Here is a 16,477-nt window from a genome sequence, read left to right on the forward strand (position 1 = left end):
TGGAAGTAGTTGACCCCCCCACCTCACCCCCACCCCATTCTATTGCTCATCTTCCTGCTTTTTTTTCTTTCTGTCTTTTTTTGGAGCCTCCATTAAGAAAGTTTGCATCACTTTGCGTCCACGAGGAGATTAACCTCAGACCAGATATTAAATAGATTCTCTTTACCCACTCTACATCTGGGGGATGACATTTGGGTAAGGGAGGAGGGATGGGGAAGGGGGTGGGGGGGGGTCCTGAAGAACTGGAGGTGGGCGGGGCTGGTGGTGGTGGTGGTGGTCTTCTTGGTTGCTAGGGGCAACCATATGGGAGTTAGCGAGGTGGAGGGCGTCCTGCGTGCGTGCGCGAATGCATGTGTGCCTAAAGAGACTTGCCAACGCCCCCCCTCGACTCATCGCGCCAATTCCATCTCACACAATTGGCAGAGAGAGAGAGGGAGAGAGAGAGAGAGAGAGAGAGAGAGGGAGAGAGAGAGAGAGGGAGGGAGAGGGAGGATGGTGGTAGGATTTAGACCCGGCAGCGTCTTTTCTCGTCCAACACAACAAGCTTATTACCTTTCTCTCCACGCGCTTGGAAACGGATTTACGCACCAAAAGGAGGTTGGTTTGCTCATTTCTTCCTCTTTCCCCTGTTCTCCCATCGCCTCTCCCGCTGTTTGCCCGCGTCTGCCTCTTTGATTGATATTTGCTTCACCTCTTAAACTGGACGTTTCGTTCGCAGCGGGACGCTACAGGTCGCGGGAATGCGTTTAATGGCGATTAGCCAGCGGGTAATTAGCCGTTAACGGCCAAATTAACCCCGGTAGTAGTAGTAGTGGAGGCGGTGGTGGTGCTCACCGAGGTGAGGTGATGCTGACTTGGAGGTGGTGTGGTGGTGGGGGGCGGGGGGTCTTGTTTTTGTCGCGTTTGGTGGAAGGGTCTCCGGTGTGCGCCAGGAGGCAGAGAGGGGGACAATGAGCGGGGCTGTTGTTGGGGACGAACCCCCGCGGATCTCAGAGCTTTCTGGAAGAATAAAAGAGAGGGAATGGATTCAATAATAATAATAATAATGGTTATAATAGAAATAATAAATGTGATGAGGCTGGAATGAGGCGGCGCGGGTTAATCACATGTCCCGGATCAATGAGACTCTGGCTCGGTCCGGGTGTCTGGTCTGCGTGGAGGCTCGTCTGTGTTTTTGTTTCTTCGCGTTGTGGAGCCACAGAGGATGAAGCTGTGCATTTAAAACATGAAGGCTTTACATATTCAGCTGGAGCTTTATGATTTATGGTTTTATTCCTTCAGGCTGATGTTTTTTTGATCCATTTCTATGTTGCATGTAGACGCGTCTCTGGGGGAGACGTTTACGACCAATTGTGAAATCTTCCTGTGTGCATCTGACGTGTGTGTGTGTGTGTGTGTGTGTGTGTTCTCAGTAGAATAAAACCTAAATCCCGAGGAGCGCGTTTATGCGTCTGAACGACAACAACAACAATAAGAAGAGAGCAATAAAATAAGAAGATGTCCACAGAATGCGCGCTCAGATGGAGAGGTTCCACAGACTGGAGAGGAGGGAGGGGAAGGGGGAGAGGAGGAGGGGGGCGTCTCGTCTCAGCCATTTTCGATGAAGCGCATGTAAAAAAAAAAAAAAGAAAAAAGAAGCGCTCCTCGCACATGGCGACAGGCATCAGACAGAAACACATGAGAACAGGAGGCAGAGACACAAACAGGTCCAGACGTCACATGAGAACGAGGTCAGCGTGGACGGAGATTCGGCTTTAAATCAAACCGATTCATTCACTATAATGTGAATTATGTGCGCAGATCCCCACAAAGAGGCTGGAGGTTTGAGAGGTTGGTGCTCCAGCCTCCCCCCTCACCCCCCTCCCCTCCACCACCACAATAGACAAGGGCTCTGCTTGTTGGGGATTTGGCGCTTCACTTGTTTGACTCAATGAGGAATTCACAGAGAGAGAGAGAGAGAGAGATCCTCTCTGCTGCTGCTGCTGCTGCTGATGATGAGGTTGATGATGATGATGTTGATGATGAGGTTGATGCCCCCCCCCCCCCCCCCCCCCCCCCCATCACCGTGTTCGCCCTGGTTCATTGATCATCTAACGGTCTCTGAGGCCACATGTTCAGCCTCCTTTTGTTCGGACTGTAAACGCCTTTAATCGGGTTCTTTGAGCCACACGAGTTCCTCCAGACGTCTCCACGAGGACCAGTCTGCTTTTTATTTACGTCCCTTTAACCGGCTTCAGCTTTTTATTTCCTCTCTGACTCGGTTATTTCGTGTTGGAAGCTGGACAGCAGCAGAGATTCTTCCAGGTCTTTGTCTTTATTTGTGTGTGTTTGTCTGGGAGGAAAAGAAGCGCACGGATGAAAACACGTCGCCATATTAGAAGCTCCTTTGCCCCCAAAATGGAGGGGGAGGAGGCTCAGAGGGGCTCATTAGCAATGCAAATTAGCTCCTTTTTTTCTCCTTCAACGGAGGCTCGGCACCTGCTGTCTCGGGCATGCGCACGCGTGCACGGCTCGATGGCTGACTGCCCCCTCCCCTTCCCTTCCCCGCGGCCGCGGGAGCGCGCATCCCCTCCTTCTCATAAGGCTTCTGTTCTATTTTCCAGCGCGCCCCCGCCAGAGGATGAAATAAATAAAATAAAAATGAAATAAATAAATGAAATAAAACTGAGCCCGGGTGCGCGCGTCGCGCTCACGAGTAGCGACAGCTTTTAGCGTAACAAAGGAGGGAGGATGGGGGAGGAGAGGGGGGGATAGGAGGGGGGCAACAATGACAGGAAAGGAGGGAAAGAAGAGGGAGAGTTTAAAGATGGATGAAAAGTAAGAAATGGAAGCTGGAGGAGGGCGAGTTATTTAGTTAAAATGACCTTTTCCTTCATCCATAAACCATCTGTTAAATGTTTGTGGAGCTTCTGACCTCACGGGAGCGTAGGTGACTTTAAAGATGAATTAAAGGAGGGAAGAAGGAACAAAGATGAGAAATGAAAGAATAAACATCCCTTTAAAAGCTTCACAACAATTCCTTTCGAGCTCCAGTTCATCTGACGCTGGATTATAAACCAGCTCTGATGCTGAGAATAAAAAGCCCTGAGAGAGATTTAAGCAGAAACTAGAAGTTAATACGTTTAAATTTAAAGAAAAACACACAAAATGAAACTTAAATGAAATGAGCATAATTTGCACAATTATATAAGGAATGTGCTCCGTGCATTGAATCCATCCATGAGGCGACACTAAGGAGCAGTTTTCACAGTAGTTTAGTCGTTTTCCACGGACACAGAGGAGGAGGTGGAAGGAAATCTGAAAGAAAAGTAGAATCAGAACATGTGTGTAGATGTTCATCATTGTGTTGGATAAATGGTCTGAGAGGACGTCTGAGCTCCCTGGGGTCAGACATGAGACCCGTCTCCTCTCTGTAGCGTTACATAAGTTCTGTGCCTCCAGAAACAGACGATACATAAAAAAAGAAATATCTAAAAACATGTCTGTCAGCGCAGATTGATTTAAAAAAAGACAAGTCACTGCAGGAGGTTTTAACTAGTGGATGGATAAGTGGAAGAAAAAGATGGAGGGAGACAGAAAAAGGAGGATGAGGGTGTAAAGAGAGTTTGAAGTAAAGGAAGGACAAGAGAAGACAAAGGGAAAAATAACAGCAAGTAAGAGATTGAGAAAAAGAAAATGAAGGTAAGAGGAGGACATGTGGGGAAGAGGAAAGGATGAAGGAGGATGCATTTAAAGGGTCAGAAGAAAGAGTGATTAGACAAACCAAAGGAAGGAAGAGGACGAAGACGGAGGACAGGTTGAGGAAAGTTTGAGCCACGTGTCCAGAACTCAGGGAGGAAAATGGTCGCGGTCGGCGGGAACATGGCGTCCGCTGTGGGAGGACAATGAGGAAACTGTTGGTACGTTTCCTCTGCTCGTCTCCAGTCACATGTGCATCATGTGGCTCGTTTCAAATCCGGCGTAGAAACCGCTCACTTCATCCCACATGTTCACAGGAATGTGAACTTTTCTGGAGACGGCGCTGATGATCTGTGGTCAGCTCTGACTTTCTGTTACATTCCTCACCTCACAGACTGTGAGTTATGTAACCTGCCGCGCGTGTGCCGTTATTTTTATCACACTCACAAGTCACCGCTGTAGTAAATGAAAACTGATTGTAAAATAAAAAAAATAAAAATCCCGCGACAGCCGCTCGACTGTGACAGCGAGCGCCGTGATGGATGGAGCAGCAGCTCCAGACGCTTTCACACGTTAGGAGACGGCGGATGAAAGCAGCTGCTGCCTGGAAAATAAAAACCAAAACGCCTGAACAACCTGAACACGCGTGAAGCTGGAGGAGCTGCAGAGCTGGAGTGAAGCACACCTGACCTCATTCATGGCTCATTCAGCTTCACGTTTAAAGAAACCTGGAGGCTGATTGGTCGAAGCTTTATTTTAAAGTCCGCTCCACATAAATTCATTATTTGACCCATTTTTTGTTGCATTTCTCTTATTCTGCATCGATGTAAACACGCGAGTATTTTGGATTTTGGACAGAAAATCGGGTTCATAAGTGATGAATGAAATAACTTAGTTTGCTGCAGCTCCACAGAGAAGTTTTGTTCACTGAGGTTGTTTTATGTCACTTTTGTCCAGAAGCTCAGGTTTGAGTTTAGATGCACACGTGGAGATTATTTGACCCGTTTATGTCCAAACCGGGTTGAAGTCATGAATCAGAAACATTATTTGCAGATTTGTTGCCTTTTCTGTCACCTTGAGCCCCGGGAACATTCAGATGTTTTATAGAATGAATGACAAAACAAAAATGTATCGATCTACTGCTGTGGTGAAAATGTTGTTCACGTCTCCAGTTTGGAGAGAATTTGATCATTGAAGTCATGAATCTGTTTTTGTCTTCGCTGATTTGAAGATTTTTTTCCTTTTTCTGCTTTGATGTAAACTGAGTTTTTCCGCTGCTTGGACGGAAAAATGGGTTCAAAGACGTTTCATAGAACGAGCAAAGAATCAGAATTTCTAGTTTTGTTGTTTGCTTTAGTTGTTTTATGTCTTTTGTCCAGAGAGTTTAAGACTGAATTTTGAATCCAACATTAGTTTGGTGGAAGGGTGGACGTCTGAAGTTTGTTGTCTGTGAATATTTCTGGATTGTCTCGTCTCCTGGCTGGACCGGAAAGTTGATTTGAAGATGTCAAATCAAAATGTTACAACCAGCGGATTAAGAGGTGGTTTTCTGCAGCTCTACAGAGAATTGTTCTTTACTAGCGTTGTTTTGCGTCATGTCTCCCGTCCACAGAGCCAGTGGTCAAACTCCAGTTTAGATGTTGATTATTTAGATGTGAGATTATTTGACCAGGAAAAAAAAAACCTGCTGGAAAGACTTAAGAGATAACATCAAATGGGTATTAAGCTCCACAGACAGATAGTGTTGCCATGGATAAAATATCTCACTGGCTTTCCAAATATCAGCCTTTTCCACTATCTGTGTGTGTGTGTGTGTGTGTTAGTGTGTGTGTGTTAGTGTGCGCTTCCCCCCCAAAATCCTAACCAGCATGTATGCTCGCTGTGGAAAACAGGGTCAGGCCAGAGAAAAAAGAGAAAGAGAGAGCGAGCACATGATGGGCAGATAAAGGCTTGTCTGTGTCTGAGGGAGAAGAGAGTGAGGAGGATGAGAGGAGGAGGAGGAGGGGGGAGGAGGAGGAGGAGGGGAGCGTGATGAAGGGGCCTCTCTGTTGAAGGAGGGAGTCGCGGCTCTATAGAAAGCTCCCATGGCGCGTAGAAACAAGGCATTTAGTCTGTGGGTCGGAGCCTGTAACGCCATAATAGGCTCTTATACTGATGCCACTATGGACAGAAGATGCTGAACGGGGGGGTCATATGCTATATGGATCATATACTATATGATCCATGTACTAAAATACACTTATGTATTACACTTATTACACGTATTACACCAATTTCTCACAGAGAAGATGTTCTGGAAGGAACAGAATTAGTTTTACATCAATATAATAAAGACGTCATTTAATTAACTGTTAATTAAATTCTGTGAGTAAGAATCGTTCACATAAACTCAAACAGTTTTTAGTTTTTCAGTCTCAAGGTTAAACTGTGGTTAGTTTAATGGTTCAGTTAATGTAGGACGAGTGCTGCACAGTTGGAATTATATTATGTTTTTTTGGAAATAGAAAATTGTGGAGGTTTATTGTCCATGATGCATCTGTGCTTCCGGTCGCCCACAGCTCCAGACTTCTCGCCAAAATCTAAACTGTAGATGTTGCTTTGTAGCTTTTTTCTCTGCAGATATGTGAGCACGATAAAAGGAGAAACTTTCATTGAGGTGTTCAGATCCTGAATTGTTGCAAGCAAACCCTGAACAGACATCCCTCCACACGCTCTTTGTTCATTGAAGACATTGATCCTTTTTTCAACATTAACTGGAGACCAGTTGCGTTTGTGCTTCCAGTCTATGAAACAAGTGGTTCTCAAGCCTCTACATGACATTTAGAAATCATTGGTTCATCGTCATTATTGTTGCTGGTCCGAGGGAGACTGTTGTCATCACAGCTCATGATCTTGTTCTGAAGACGAGGATGAACCCGGACATGTGGAGCTCAAAGAACAGACACAAGGTCGAGAGAGTTTGGATGTTGAGGAAAGACGGGGGATATTCTGTTGAATGCAACAAAAAAACATTCAAAAAACCATCAAACTCTGCAGGAGCGTCGCCAATTTGATGAAAACTAAAACTGTATAAGCTCTTATCACAAAAAACAACAACTTAGAGCTGGATGGTTTAAACAAAACCTGAAGAACTCTCGTTCTGCCTGCTCTTCATTTCCAGTTACTTCTGAGATCTGCACCGTGGCAGGAACAGCCCTGGTTCCGGTTCTGCTTCTAGGTTAGCGTCACTGCTTTCGTTTAGCTCGATGCTCGTGACTGATGTTTGGTCTGGACTCAACTCACAGAGATGAGAGACAGAAAAGAGGGAGAACGTCTAACTTTATTTTTTATATCACGAAACAAAATAAAACTCTGTCACTGCTTTTTGGCACATGAACAGTAACGTGTACAGATGGCTAGGTGCTAGCTGTTAGCTGTTAGCTCTCAAGTTTGCATCCTTTGTTGTCTTGATGTTTCTGGATCCACGTTTATAAGCTATGGCTGACCTCCTCTGGTCAGTAGTCTTTAATGGGACCAGGACTCATTGTGTGTTCACACACATGTAGACTGACACCAGATCAGTGTTCACACCTGGACTCTTGGGGTCAGACCACCCAGCACACATCAGTTCCTGCGTTTTTGCCAAAAACAAATCACAGCACATGGACTTGCTGGAGGCACCAGAACGGTTTTGGTCGGTGTCCGGGCTCAGACTCACGTTCACACTGAGGTGGCACAGAAACCTCGGCCAGTTGTTTGTTTCTCAGCGACTCAAATAGTTGTAATCTTATCTCAGTCCCTGTTTTCATTTAATTTCATTTACAAATCTGAACAAAACAAGTGGAAAAACCCAAGGTAGGAAAACTGCAACAGGGATTTTCCAGAACATTTCTGTACTTTTATTTCTCGTTGGTCGATATCGGCTTCAGATACAATAGTATGAACAGAGACAGTTGAGGAGCGAGTCGAGTGATGCTATGTTTAGCATTTAAATGACACGAGATTCCTAAGTGACAGAAAGTCCACACCTTTATTTTCTCTTTCCTGAAAAGGATGCGGTCGACGGTTTTAATGCTTTGATTTGACGCCAATGAGCAAAGACGAGATGAATTTACTCCCTCAGGGCAGTTCTGCAACTTTAGCCTGTGTCAGCTGTTTCACTCGCAGTTTGACGGCTCATAGTTTAACCAGTGAACCATAGTGAAAGTTACAATCATGCAGAGTTAGTTATTCATTTGGCGCCCGAACGAAACAGAGGTCACAAAGCACAGTCAGCTTCTGATCCGAGGGAAGAGCCAGGTCCTGCGTCGTGCAACTTTCATCAAGCTCTGGTCTGAAGATGCAAAGAACAAACTATTACTGCAAATAAAAACTCAACCTTTTGAATTTGTTTCACAGTTTCCTAAAAACTGAACCAAACTTGAATACGTCTGCTGTGGAAGTTCTTTACACCGGTGCAGACTTTTATCTACAACAGTACATATGAAGCAGGGATACGAAGCAACGAGCTCAAGATAACACATGGAGACACATCAATCAATCACATCAGCCCGAGTTCTATTTACACTCGACGCCCGTTCCAAACCCTGCAGCTTGTTCCTAAATCTGGATCATCTCCCCGAGTCAGCAACCAGCTGCTCCTGGTTCTGGTCCAGTGGTAGGTAGAGATCCATCAGCTGATACGATATTCTACTGACCACATGGTGGCGCTGCAGCTCATTTACATGCAGGCTGAGATGAGGTCTCCGGTTCTAGCTGGGGACGCATGTGGAGACGGATGGATGCAAATATCTTATTTTATGAATTATTTAATGACATAAATGAAGTAATTCTCCAGCAGCGTGACGCCGGCTGCAGAGAGCATTCAGGACACAAACCGAATCGACTACTGTTTCGATAAACCAGAACTCTGCTGAGATCATCCTGCCCTGATGTCACGATCCTCTGAGCTTTGTTTGTGTTGACCAGTTAACTTACATCACATGTAAACCTATGTGAGAGCTTTGCGTGCTGCTCCTTCCTGATCCCTGTGATGGATTTAACAGGCTTAAAATCAAGTGTCATGTAGTTTGAAACTTTATTGCTCCCTGTGGTGAAATCCTCTTTTCTCCCGACCTCCGAGGTCAGAGGTCAGAGGTCAGAGGTGAAGGTTGGCTGCAGAGCCTGACGCTGGCCTGTAGGGTTTACAGGTGTTACAGGCCTACGGACGGACGTTTGAAACCCACAGTCTGTGATTTAAAAACGAGAACGTGCCGCAGCTTTTAATATCCGAGCAGCGGCTCTTAACCCGATCTCCTTCGAGGCCGTTGTTTCAACATCTCAGGCTGATTAAAGAGCTCAGATTTCATTTCCTCCTGAAGATCTGTTTACTCCAAAGACAAATCTGTGCATCACTCGCTGACAGTCGACGCCGCTGTGCATCGGGACGAGACACATGCTGCAAAGCCTGTTTCAGCAGCAGCGAGCTGTCAGGTCTCCAGGTTGATATCTGTGGTTGTCACGGTTAGAAAGCAGCAGCACGCCAGCAGCCCGGGAGATAAATGCGAAAACATGAGGCCTGATAGAGGAAACCATCTGAAGAGCTTAAAGGAGCTTTCAAGGACCTTGGGTTGCATTTTCTCCCATTTTATGACTTTCTTATTTTGCCTTTTGGTAGAAAAGGATGGACTGAAAATGATGAATATATATTATTCATTCTATAGGTTACGCCTTCTGAAACACCAGATCTCATAGAAGAACAAGAAAAATATCTAAATATTTCACTAATGTGGAATAAATTATGCAGTGTTCACATTTAAGTTAATTAAATTTGAAAAGAAAAGTTGTATTTTTGTAGGCACCATGCAGATCATCAGGCTACATGTATGCGCCATGTGTCTGTGACTGGAAAAGAAAAGTGTTATATGAAAAGCGAGACCATTTACCATTCAACAAAGTACTAATACTTATTGAAATATCAGCAACAACATAAATCATATATATTAATTAATATTTCTAAATTAGCAAAGATTTCCCTGCAGAAAATGCGGCCATTTTGGAAACGGCTGCCTAAAGCTACTGACCTGGATAAATCAACCAAGGGGAGATGATACATACTTTTACGTAGGTATAAAAGTAAAGCACTGTAACTGCACTGATTTTAAGAAAACACTTCACGAAACGCGTCACGTCGAACTCTGCTTGGACCTATAACCTGACTTCATCATTAGCTTCTATTCTATTAGTCTCTTCATTTACACATTTCTTCTAAAGTTCTCTAACGGTCGCTCCAGGAAATAAAAAGCTTCCTCTTTTCTCTGTCCCTGATAATCAGGAACAAACTGCTCTGAACCAGCACACAGAAATCTTGCTCAACATTTTTTTGTTTTTTGTTTCTCTTGATGAAGGAGCCAAGTTGAAAATAAATGGACCCTAACAGCGTTGCACATGAAAGCCCTTTCAGAACAAACCTCCCCCCTCCCTCCCTCCCCATCCTCCCCATCCTCTCCATCCTCTCAACCCTGCTCCTGATGCACAACCACGACAGCAGGGATAATTAGGGAATTGTGTTTTGAAAAGAATATAGGTCTGCATGGTAATGAGGGCACAACGCTGAATTAAAAAGAACAAATAAATAAAAAAAACTCCAGCTTGGCTCAATCTGTCGGAGAGCTGAGTGGCTTCAAGGCAGAGAGAGGAGAAATATTACAAGTGTGCATTAAAAAGAGATCACACACAGTTTTGAGCTTCCACCAGGCACCGACATCTGCAGCCAAAAGAAAATGACAGCGCCGGAGCCTTTATTAATCCATCACTCAACGTCACAACACTGAGACACATTCAAATAGTCTGAGAAGATTTTTTTTAAAATGACCGGCTGCAGATTAGTTTTCTCTCCGTCAGCAAAAACTTTACACCTGAATATTGACTCACATCGAGGAGCCATTGTTTGACGGACAAGACCGGTCAGTCTGCATCTACGCCAACCTGGACGAGTTATTCCCCGAATGAAAAGGGATTCTGCTCTAGAAAGTGTCTGCACAGTGACGTCTGCTTACCACTAAATGGCTGCGGTTTTAGAAGCGAGCCACTTGCTTTCAGTCTGGGGCTTGCAACTGACTGCAAACATTCATTTATCCTAGTCTTCATTGGGACGAGAGGCAGGTTATACAGGACAGAGGGAACACGACGAGACCCTCACCTCCAAACTAACCATCACAACCCATGCTGCTCACATTCAGAACTGTTCTACTTACAGGTTTGTGGCGTCTCCTGCGTCGTCTCCCTCTAGTTTCTCATCTTTTCTGGTGCCTTTGCTTCTGTCGTAAGACTTTTTAAACTCTGACGCTGCTCCGAGTTCACACGTCGACTAATCTCGAGAAATTTATCGCGCAAAACCAGTTTTGTGAGACTGCAGCACGATTTGTCATGATTTGCGTTTAAAAAGTATCCATCAATTGAAGGACGATTTAAACTGGAAAATAAATAAGAAGATTAAACAGAAGCCAACAAGACATCGTCATCCATCTTGTATTTGTCCAACAATGCGGTAAAGCACTGGGAGCAGATGTTTGGTGTTTCTGCTGAATTAGGGGCTTAAACGGAACCAGTCTGGCAAGATTTGTAACGAGAGGATACATGAACTGGCATTTATGTCGGATCTATCAAATGAAGATCAGTTTCTAGATGATAATTCGTTTTTTTAACCCAGTAACCGGAACAGTTTTTATAGCAAGTGGTGACGGCGCCGTTAGTGTCACAAAGTTTGTGGCTGTGATTGGTTGTATCCATGCAGAGTTTTATTTTTAATCCTGATGTCAAGTTGGTGCCAGGTTCCATCTATACAGGAACAGGTACAAACATTTGTGGTGCAGAATTTAGAAGGAGCTGTGCACTGGACTCGTCCATCGGCGCCAAACATGACTCTGAGTGATTCCCTCACAATAAACAGCCCTGAAGTGGTTGAATATAATCTGTGGAAACACATGGAGCTGCAGGGCCGAGGCACAGATGTAAACAGAGACTAGAAGCAGCCGCCAGAGACAGAGATGGACTGAGTGACGTGTCGTCCCCGTGGGTCGAATCCCGTTTAAATTGGCTGCTCTCCAAGCTCTGGATTAGACCTGAGCTTAATACCTTTACACTAAAAGGCCTCTCCGTTCCCTCTGAGGGCAATCTGCTGCAGGAACACACCGGGTTTAAATCCACTACAACAGCAGCAGCAGCAGTTTGACTGATGCTCAGTGAGAATAATCACAACACTACATGTAGACGCTTGAATAAATAAGCAAATTACTTTTTTAAAACATGTAGAAAAAAGTTTACACAGAGGAAGCAAGTTTTACCTGCGTGACCACACCTGGAGTTCACGATTGGCAGCCATCTTTGTTTGGGTCCAAGCAAACAATAAAAGATAATATGTGGACAGTGAGGTTGCAAAAAAGAACATAGTCTGTAAAAATGACAAAAAAGGTCATTCAGTGCGTTTACATACACTTGAAAAAACTGAATTGCTGCCTCAATAATTTAAGTGCATGTAAACATGTTACTCTGACTAAAATCAGAGTCTCCGTATCTGATGAAGACATCCAGATAATGAGACTGGAAATGGACGTGTACGCCTTAATCAGAGTTAAACCGGACAACGTCACAACCACTGGTGTATGAAACTGGAACAAAACCATCCAAGAACCCGGTCACATAAAGTTAGTTGTAAAAGCATCTGATGATCAAAGAAAACCAATAACAACCTTCAGATAAACCCAGGACAGAATTTACTGAAGCCAGAGGACTTCAGGACTTTAACTTCTTTTCTCACCAGCCAAGAAACTTTTCCAAGAAAAGACACTTGTACAGGGTTAACATCAAAGCGTCTTACCCATTTAACACTCCTTCCTTCCTTCCTTCCTTCCTTCCTTTCTTCTTCAGCTTCTGTTTTTCAGTAAAGACTTTACTTCCTGGTTCAATCGAATGCTGCTTTGAGCCGAGCGGCCAATCAGAGGCGTCTTTAATACAGAGCCTCTGATCTCATTGGCTCGCAGTCAGACTGTGTTTGGTGGCCAGCTGGGACAAAGAGACAAAAAACAAGAAATACTTAGACTGAATCAAAGCAGTCAAAGGGCACTTTGTGTTTTTGATTCATCTGTGAATAATTAAATGTTTTATATTTCAACTCAGGAAATGAATGACTTCCTGTCAAAAATCATTCGTCTGAAACAACAGAGCTGAAGGCAAAGTCATCGTTTAATTTGTCTCCTTTCAAAGTTTAAATCTACTCCACCCAGATATAATAGTAGTATAATAGTCCACAGGTAAAGCTCCTGAGACCTGAGCTTTAGTTTGGAATGCATTTTTAATTTCTCCAATGCATTTCTGATTAATACGACCTAAGAAGTATAAAATAATACGCATCATCTTTGAACTGGAAGAAGCATTTGAAAATATATATATATATATATGTCCTCATATGATGACACAAGGTTCTCAGGAGGTTAAAGCTCCTGCAGAAGAGTTGAACTGTTCAGGTGTTTAATCTGATTTAAACAGCAGAGGATTCCTCTACAAACAGTTTTTCTGTGATATTTTGCAGACGTCTGGTCTCACCAGCGATCAGTGGATTAGATTTTTTGCAGCAAGCTGCTGTTCAGCTCTGAAAGTTAAAGCAGGCTTTTCAGCGTAGATACAATCAGTTTGTTCTTAACTTAAAAAAATAAAAAAATAGAGCTGAAGTGTTGGGAGTAAACCAGAGCTTCATTCAGCAGAGACGGAGGTTTGTGTTTGTCTCGTTAAATGTGATTCCTTCATAAGAAGGTCTGCAGAGACTAGAATTTAAGGCCTTTGACGTTAAGTGCGTACGTGCCAGATATCTGCCACACAACGTGACGTATTCCTGCTGTAATGCTCAGCTTTCAACACTGCAATGAGCAGAAAACAATCCATAATTGGAGGAAAGCTGCTGGCGTCCAGCGACAGTAAATCAGAGAAAGACAGAGGAACTGGAGATGGAATATAGAAAATACACGTTGACCTATAAGATAATACAGAATGTCACAGCCTGCTACTGGCCAAAGGGTCAAAGTTATACAGGACGTTTTATTTGAGGTCTTATTTGAAGTGTTGTCAGAGCAGATTGTTACGTCCCTCTGCTCCTTCTGTGGCCTCACACCAACAGTTCAAGTGTCTGCAGGTGGTTCATGAGCTTAATTGTTCTAATCAGCCTCACCTGAGGAGGTGTGGATAGAAGGCCGCGGCTTAAAAGGTCTAAGAAGACACGTCTCTGCTTGAGAGCCTTATCACGTCTCATCTAGTTTCCATGTTATGTCCCTCGGCCCGATGGTAACAATCCATTGAGATCTTTATGGTGTAATACTTGTTTGCAGAGTTATTTGGAAGGTTACTAAACATATTTACCAGAGGTTTACATTTAAGCATCAGCTAGAAAACAGCTGAGTAACTGAGGGTTTTAGGAAATGTTTAAATTTCCAGGTCAGCCCCGGAGACGTCCCAGTCAGTATCACAACAAGCTCTTTCTGTGTAATTTGGTCTTTAACTAGCGCTCAAGCAGTTCCTCTAGTAACAGCCTACGGGCCAATGGTTTATACTAAAACTCCATCAGAGAACTCTCATTTAAAATCATAGATAAACAACAGTGAACACAGTTAAACAAAGGCCTCTCTGATCAACACCAGCCACACAAGTGCAAAGACTGGTCTTTGTCTGGATGCTGGATGCCAATCACCCACCAAATGTCATGCAACATGTGTGTAAACCACAACATACTGACATAAATAACTGCAGTTAACAGAAGTAGGTGATTTCTGAATTCTGTGTCGGGTTTGTGAGATTTGTGAGACTTGGAGCTTGGAAATTCTGACATTTGTGTGCAACTGGAACGTACCATCGTCGACACACACAAACGTTGTCTCTCTCTGTTGTGGGAAAGAGGGGTGGATGGATCACAGTCAATATAAATCTGAGGGGGACATATCACCCCTGTCCCTAGTGCCATCTGCATGACTTTCGCCAAGCCTGATCCTTTGTAGATCTGCCATAAACCAAACCACGTCCCTGTAGCGCCAAAGCATCGTCTTCCTCTTCTGCTTTAAGTGAACAAGCCTAAACTAATCGTCCAGAGAGTTTATTACGCGTTTCTGGAGTAGAGGACACCAGGTACGAGCTCCCCTCTCCACACTACATGCGTAGACAAGGAGGCTACAGGGACCAACTCTAAGTCATTAAATATTAAAACATCTGGAGGAGATAGGAGGGTAAAAAAAAACCTGGGACGTCTCAAACCACGGATCAAAAGATTACGCAGGAGTCATTGATGTGGGCCCAGGTTTGCTGCATCCTGATTACATGCCGGTCGATTTAGAAACCACATAAATGAACGTGACTCACTCGTAGTTTCCACTCTGTTCAGCCTTCGGTCTGAGAGGAGGTCACTGGTTCAGTGAACCCTCGGTCTTGTCCTGGAGCCAGCTGGCAGCTCTTTATCATTTTAACTCCATCAGCTCTGCAGGTGAAATGTTAAAGTGTGGACGCTGCGACTGGACCGGGAGCCGTTTTTCCTGCAGGCCTGATTTCATTTCACATGACTGATGGTTTTTTATTACAGACTCCTGGTGTTCAGGGCTCAATATTTCAAAAGGATAACTTCATATATCATGTGAAATGTCACCTTCACTGGTATTTTCCTTCATTAAGGCGTCCCAGTGTCGCTTTCAGCACAGCAGGAAAAACCTTTTTAAAAAGGCTTCAGGAAATACTCCAGTGTGCTGTGAATGGAGTTTTAATGATTTGTAAGAATGTTTCAAATATATTCCCTTACCTCCCCTTTCTGCTAAATTGGAATCAAGTCAAACCAAATGAAATTAAAGCACCGGTCGACCTTGGGAGGAATCCTTGGTGTTTCCAGACTTGATGATCTGTTATTGCTGTGTGTAGTGTTAATGTAGTGTTAGTGGTAAAGCTGCGTTTTATTTGTGCATCGTCTTGTTTCTGGGTAAATGTGACTTGCAGCTGTTGGTGCGTCCGACATTAAGCTTCACATGCAGCGCGTTAAAAAAACCTGTCAGTTCAGCTCATAACTTCATTAACAGTAACTTGGTTTGCAGTGAATCCAGATTAGGTGAAGGCAGTGAAATATTAACCCAGTAATCTGATGGATGGATTTGTAAATTGAGGGCACGACGGACTAATTTGAGGTCTTTTCGGGATGACTCCCAGAGATAAACTCTAGAAATGCTTTTATTCTGACGTCCTGCTGATTCCTGCGTCCGACCTGGGAAATCTGAACGCAAGTGGTCACATAAAAATAGTTGGAATTTATTAAAGTGTGTCACCACATGCCTCCCCAACCAGAGATCTGATCTCAGTCTGTGTCAATCAGCAGCAGCGCCACCATGTGGTCAGTACAATAATGTATCAGCTGCTGTCTCTGATGGATCTCTACCTACCACTGGACCAGAACCAGAAACACATGGTTGGAGACTTGGAGACATGATCCAGATTTAGGAACAAGATGGAAAGACTCTGACATGTTAACGTTCCAATTTATTTCTGATGTTAGTTATTTTAGAGAAAGAAGGAAAGAAAGGAATCCCACCAAACCACCTCCACATGTGGACTGACACCAGATCTGGACTTTAACCTGGACACCTGGGATCATGATGGTCTGATTAGATCTTAATGAACTTTGACGTCTTCAAACGACCTCGTTCACATTGGAGCTGGAAAGAGACGCTGCAGCAGAGAAAGGGTTAAAGTGAGACAGCTGATCTGTGTGTTTGTTTGTGAACGCATCAGTGGAGTGTTTGGTAACAGGAAGGTGTGAAGAGGA

General features: G+C 44.1%; 1 protein-coding gene across 1 annotated transcript in view; it reads left to right on the forward strand.

The window, feature by feature from the left end:
• The first annotated feature begins 435 nt into the window (after positions 1–435).
• si:ch211-137a8.4 (sodium/potassium/calcium exchanger 1) overlaps positions 436–16,477 on the forward strand; it is a 30,065-nt gene continuing 14,023 nt past the window's right edge. The window contains exon 1 of the mRNA XM_047595105.1: positions 436–597. The gene's annotated coding sequence lies outside the window, so the exon portion shown is untranslated. The remainder of the gene's footprint in view (positions 598–16,477) is intronic.

The sequence above is a fragment of the Mugil cephalus genome, chromosome 9 (assembly GCF_022458985.1).
Source record: "Mugil cephalus isolate CIBA_MC_2020 chromosome 9, CIBA_Mcephalus_1.1, whole genome shotgun sequence".
Lineage (NCBI taxonomy): Eukaryota > Metazoa > Chordata > Actinopteri > Mugiliformes > Mugilidae > Mugil > Mugil cephalus.